We start from the raw sequence: 6,000 nt of genomic DNA on the forward strand, positions 1-6,000 counted from the left end.
GTAGTTCTTTCCTGCTCGGCGCTGCGACCTGCTTTCCAGGGTCCACCCAGCCCCTGCCCCAGGAGGCGCAGGGCTCCGGTCCCTTCACCCTCCAGCCGGTGCGCTCACCTTGTTTCCCTCTAGTGTAACGTGAGCCACAAAAAAGATATCGGTAAGGAGAGTTTCAAAGCTTTTAAAATGCAAACTATTTTTAAGTGTAGCTTCTGGATTCACACCAGGGAGCGAGTCAAAACCCCTTTGACCTTGCCGAAATCGGAGCTCCAATTTCACACTAAAATAAATGGCTTTGGCGTCAGGGAAGGGTATGCCTAGGCTCTGGATGAAGAATCCAGCCAGTCCCCTTGGTTCCTGGGACCCAGCCTCGCTTGCGGTGTGGGGGTCCCTCGCTCAGAGGGCGCTTCAGGATCTTTCCTCTTGCTTTGTGAGAAGTTTACCTTCCCTGTGTCGTGCAAGGCCACATAGCAATCCAGTAGCAGAACCAGAAATAGAACCTGAGGGACCTGACTCTCAAGCCGGTTTGCTTTTTAAGGCCGGGCGCCTATTCCCTGAAGCAAGACCTTAAGATGGATTATGGTGAGGATATTTCTTATAAGAGAACTGCAGGATTATTTACTGGCGTCTGGATCCTCCAGATTTTGACGACATTTCAGCTTTTTCAGCAAGTACTTAAGGTGGTTGTTTAGAATCATGTGGTTTCCATCCAAATTGGGACGACACAACTGTCTTTTCTCCTCTAGCTGAACTGTTATTTGGGGAAAGAGCCAGAGATTTATTTACACACCTTTGTATCCCTACTGCTGAGCACAGCATTTGGCTCGTAGAGGCACTCAATAAAAGTTTAAGTAAAATGGCATAGAAAGCTAATGTAGTCCTGCATAGGACTATAGGCAGAGGCATGCAAAAAAAAACCTCTCACAGTTGTTAGAGCCTCTCTCTATTTTTAAAGTTGTTAAAATAGCGCCGATAGAACTGGGACACATTCATACAAAGGAGTATTACTCAGCAGTAAAGAGGAGCAGACTATTGAGAACAACATGGGTGAATCTCACAGACCCAGAGACGGAAGCCCCATACTCAGGATGATGGCAGAGCTGCCCTACCAGCCTGAGTCCCCAGATGACATCATAGATCAGGGCCACAGACCGTCCAAAACTGTTACAAGAGAGAGAAATAATTTTCCCTCTTAAATCAAGGCATGTTGGGAGTCCGTTACAGCAGCTTAGCCTATACCCCAATTACAGATAGTAAGTCACAATATTCACTGCCCCATTCCTTTGGAGAAGATACCTTTCCTTACTGACTGAAAAAATAGAATGCACTTGTCTTAGGAAATTCAATTTTTCTATCATAAAGCAAGCTGTCATCATCAAACATTTAGCACCTGTAATGTGCAAGCCATGATTCTCTAAACCTTGGGGATGAAAAATGTTTAAGATGAGCCCTCAATCTCCAAAACTTCCAATCTAGTTGAGGAGGCTGAACAACTAGATAATTGAAGAGATAAATGATTGTACAATGAACATGTGGCACTGTCAAAACTCGGTAGTACTAGAAACAAAGGCATGGGTGCATATAAATTTATCTCACCCACCTTATCTAGCTTTTACTTACTGATGAAAATGTAGAACTCCAAAGCTTCTCTAAAAACGTAAGAAATATATGTTATTAATTTGAAGCTTTTCACCCACATTTATTTTCCATATGGCTCTACTCATTTTCTGTTGTTCTTTCTAAAATTGTTTCTGCTGGACTGTGAACTCCTTAACATCACCTGATTTGTAGTTAATTCTTTACTCCTGGAGTTTTAGAGTGTCAGGTATTTTGCAGACAGTTAAGGGCTATTGAGTAAATGTCCCACTTTAATCAATAAATAAAGCTAATGAAATCAAGAGTTTAAAACTTACAATGCAAATTAAAACTACCCTGAAATACCATTTGAATTAGAAATAACACACACACACACACACACACACACACACACACACACACACACACACACGGTTTAACAACACTGGTGGCAAAGCTATAGAGAAACATAGCTGGTAGGAGTGTCAAATGATACAAATCCTTTAGAAGGAAATTTGACAAAATTGCATATTATTTGCCCTTTGACCCAGAAACCCTACTTCTTAGAATCTACCCTAAAAATATATCTCCAGAAATATAAAACCACACGTGGAAGGTAATTCTTTCCAGCACCGTTTGGGTTGAACACTGGCCCTCCCCAGAAACTGATTGAGACTTTATTTGGAATAGGGTATTGGCAGATGTAATAAAGTTAAGGATCTTGAGATAAGATCATTCTGGATTATCTGGGTGGGCCCTAAGCCAAATGACAAGTCTCCCTATAAGAGACAGAAGAGGAGAAAACACAGAAACGAAGGAGAAAGCCACATGAGGCAGATACTGGAGTCATGTAGACTCAAGCCAAAGGACTCCTGGAGCAATCAGAAACTGAAAGGATTGTCCCCTGGAGCCTTCTAGAGGGAGTCTAACCCTGCCAACACCTTGATTTCAGACTTCAGGACTCCAGAACTGTGAGAAAATAAACTTCTGTTGTTTTAAGCCACCCAGTTTGTGGTAATTTATTGCAGTAGCCTTAAAAAATGAATACTGCCTGATACTGGAAAGAACACATGCAATAGTCTAACAGGATCTGATTGGATATGGTGTATACACACATTTCTTAAAGTGGCTGATTGAACCCAGTACATCCTCACAATGTAGTGCTATGGAGTGCTAGAAAGCCATAAAAAACAATGAGAAAATTTTCTATGTAGTGATTTGATCTGATCTCCCAGATAAATTATTAAATATAAAAGTAATTGACAGAATATAAAATACATATTTATTTACTAATTTTTTTCAAAAAGAAACATTGGAAGGATAAACCAAAAACTAACATTAATGCATACATAAGTGGGATGGTACATCTTTTTATATAATTTAGACTTTTGAACCATTAAAATGTTTTAGATGTTCAAAAATTAAAATAGAAAGAAAAAACAAACATGAAAAAGGAAAATAAACAGAAGTAAGTGAACCCAACCATATGTGTAATTGGTAATGTAACTATATGGAGAAAACAATTACTTTAAATGACTTTTGGAAACAGTATTCTGATCGTACCTCCTTAGAGGTCTGTATTCTAAGGACAAAAAAGATTTGCAAAGAAATGTTAATTATTACTAAGAACGAATATTTTCAATGTAAGAGAAAGGAGATACACAAATACCAAATCAAAGAAATTAGGTAAAAACACTTAAATTTGACTTGCAAATATCACTTTAAACTCATTTAAAAATATATTCGTGGGTCAAATTTCATTCTTTTCCATAGATATATAGTTGTTCCAACAACATTTCTAAAGACTTTTCTTTCCTGCATTGAGTTAATTTGGCACCTTAGTCACTTACCAATCAATCATATGTGTGTTATCTATTTCTGAACTCCCTGTTCTGTTTAATTGATCCAGTTGTTTAACCTTAGACTATTACCCCTCTCTCTTGACTGCTGAAGCTTTATTATAAATCTTGATTTCAGGTAGTGTATACTCTCTTTGTTCAAGGTTATTTGGGCTATCTAGTTCCTTTCTGTTCCATATAAATTTTAGAATCAATTTGTCTATTTCTTTTCTAAAAAAAAAAAATCCTGCTGTGTATCCTTGTTCTTCTAATCTCTGAAAGGCCTAAAAGCAATGATCTCCAGTTGGCATGAGATCTTGGTTTCCAAGTATCACTCCCCCTCCAAAGTAATCAGGGTTCTTTGAAGAAATGGCTGGTTCCAGCTCTGGGACAAGGAAAATATGGAGCAAATATAAGACTGTACCCAAAAATCAACAGGAAAGTTTTACAACACAGAAGCCAGCTTGAAGGGGCTCCTTATGAACAGATGTGGGGTAATTTGATCATCAAATAAAAGAATAACTACTGTGATTAATTATAACACTTTGAATAAATAAAAATTCAGGAATCCATAGTAATATTCAAAAACTGGTTTTCAATGTACTAGGTGAATGTTTCAGGCTGAGAACATTTCTTGCACCTTTGATAATTTTGGGCAGATTTTCGGGTGGTTAAGACCGTTTCTCAGTAACAAATGGGAAACTCGATCTAAACTGAGTGTGTGTTTCAAGGTCTGACTGGGAAGAGTGCAGAGCTTTATCATCCCGTCCCTTCATCACATACCAGAAGAGCATCTAGCTTTACCTAATGATACTGAATTGGATTCAATTGTTCAGGAGGATAGTGATCATGTCAAAGTAAGCAGAATGGAATGAGAGACCAAGAAGACCCAAGGAATGAACAGTAACAGCCATCAATCCCTTATGTTGTCTAGGGTGGAACTTTAGATTTTTTGTTTTTATATACGGCTTATATAAATTTGAACCAACAAAGAGTTATTGAACAACTCCTATGGCTAAATTGTGATTGTCATAGTTTTGCACTTTCCCATTCTTTTCTATTGTACTGAAAATTGGTATTCCAAGGGCCTGTGTAAAAACTGCAACTCTGATAATCACTGATGTTAAATATTTACCAAACAGTTCTACAATTCACTGTTTCTAAGCTGTGCTTAGCCCAGGGCCAGGGTCAGCACTCAATCAATATTTGTTAAATGAATGAATGAATTCATTCATTTTTGTGTGTTAGTATCTCAGTCAGCAGAATTACAGAATGTGTTCAATATGATGTTTTCAATTTAAAATATTATACACCCAAATTTTAGAATTCTACCCTTCTTTTCCTAGAAATTTTTCTAAAATATGCCTCAGACTTCCTGTCATCTTTAACGGAGCAGTCATCATTTATGAAAGCATAATTTGTCTTTCACCCTCTATCTTTTCCTAAATTGTTGTTTCTACAAAGGAGAAATGCCTGACAGACCCTCTCCATCTAATTTCAGCTATCTCTTGCCCCAAAACTCAATGGTTCCTATCAGAGACAATTTGTTTGCCGTTTTATCTTCAATAGTTGGTTAGATATTGGTCTAGATATCTAATAGTTGGTCTAGATGCTTAGACGTGCCACACTGTAGTTTGCAGATAACCTAAAAGTTACTGTATTTTATTTCCTGATTTTTACTCATAAGAGAGTTTTTCAGTTTGGAATAATTGACTTTTTCAAACTGACAAATATCAAATATCAAATATCTTGTGCCTGAATGTTAATCATAATTATCATGAGTATTGTGTTAATTTGAATATGTGGAAAAATTCCACTTTTATCTACAAATTTTCCTATTATATAAGCTCATTGTGTCTTGTCCTTAGGAGTAACATCTTTTAGTATGTCATACATGCTGTAGATCTTCATTCGAATGCCATTGACACAAACAGCCAATCCCATGGGACAGGGAATCTGTTTTTATTGATCACAGGACCCTTTGTATTCTTATTTTCTATAAAACAAAAACAAGAAAGTTAAAGTCTAATTAATCCAAGTTTTTTTCTCCATATCAACTTTTATCCTGAAATTTTTTTAAAGTTATTTTTTAAATTTTTTAAAAAAATTTTATTGAAACATAATTGATTATATATATTTATGGGTTACAGAGTTGAATATCAATACCAGTGTACAATGTGTGATGGCCAAATCAGGATAATTATCATATTCATCATTACAAAACATAATCATTTCTTTATGTTGAGGACATTTGATCTCCTCTCTTCTAGCCACTGATAACACGTGGTAAATTAATGTCAATTATAGATGTCTAGCTTGACTGTACATCAATAGAGCTCATTTTTCCTAACTAGCTGTTTTGTGTACATTAACCAATTTCTCACTATCCCTCTCCCATTTCCCACCTCTAGTAGCCACATTTCTGTTCTCTCCTTTTAAAGTTTAATGTATTATGATTGTTGTTTCTTTCTTTCTCTTTCCTTCCTTCTCTACTTCTTTTTTTCTTATTTATTTATTTATTTGTTTGTTTATTTATTTATTTTAGCTCCCACATATGAGTGAGGACATGGGGTATTTCTCTTTCTGTGCCTGGCAA

This window comes from Cynocephalus volans, chromosome 11 (assembly GCF_027409185.1).
Source record: "Cynocephalus volans isolate mCynVol1 chromosome 11, mCynVol1.pri, whole genome shotgun sequence".
Lineage (NCBI taxonomy): Eukaryota > Metazoa > Chordata > Mammalia > Dermoptera > Cynocephalidae > Cynocephalus > Cynocephalus volans.